The sequence below is a fragment of the Petaurus breviceps genome, unplaced genomic scaffold (genome assembly GCF_028583685.1).
Source record: "Petaurus breviceps papuanus isolate PSGF00001 unplaced genomic scaffold, PetGlider_PUasm1.0 90842, whole genome shotgun sequence".
Classification (NCBI taxonomy): Eukaryota; Metazoa; Chordata; class Mammalia; order Diprotodontia; family Petauridae; genus Petaurus; species Petaurus breviceps.
Window position 1 is genome coordinate 16,888,158 of NW_027187358.1, and position 292 is coordinate 16,888,449.

Genomic DNA, 292 nt, shown 5'->3' on the forward strand with positions numbered 1-292 from the left:
TACACCATATCTCTGAAAGCCACCCATTAATTTTTTGCTTCACTATTGACAGTCGTGTGTTGACTAGGATTTCCCTTAAAGTTAGCAACAAACTCTTCACACTCAGAAAAGCACTCTAATCTGTTGACTTTGTCTTCTTAGTAGCTGACTTGTCTTGGGGCTACCACTTTTGTTGAATATGAATGTTTAGCTTGGTAAGGATAAGTCTACGATTGGTCCAGCACTCAGCCCCACACATAACATGTTGTAAGGGTTATGGGATTTAAAGATCTTCCATGCCCCGTTGGACTTG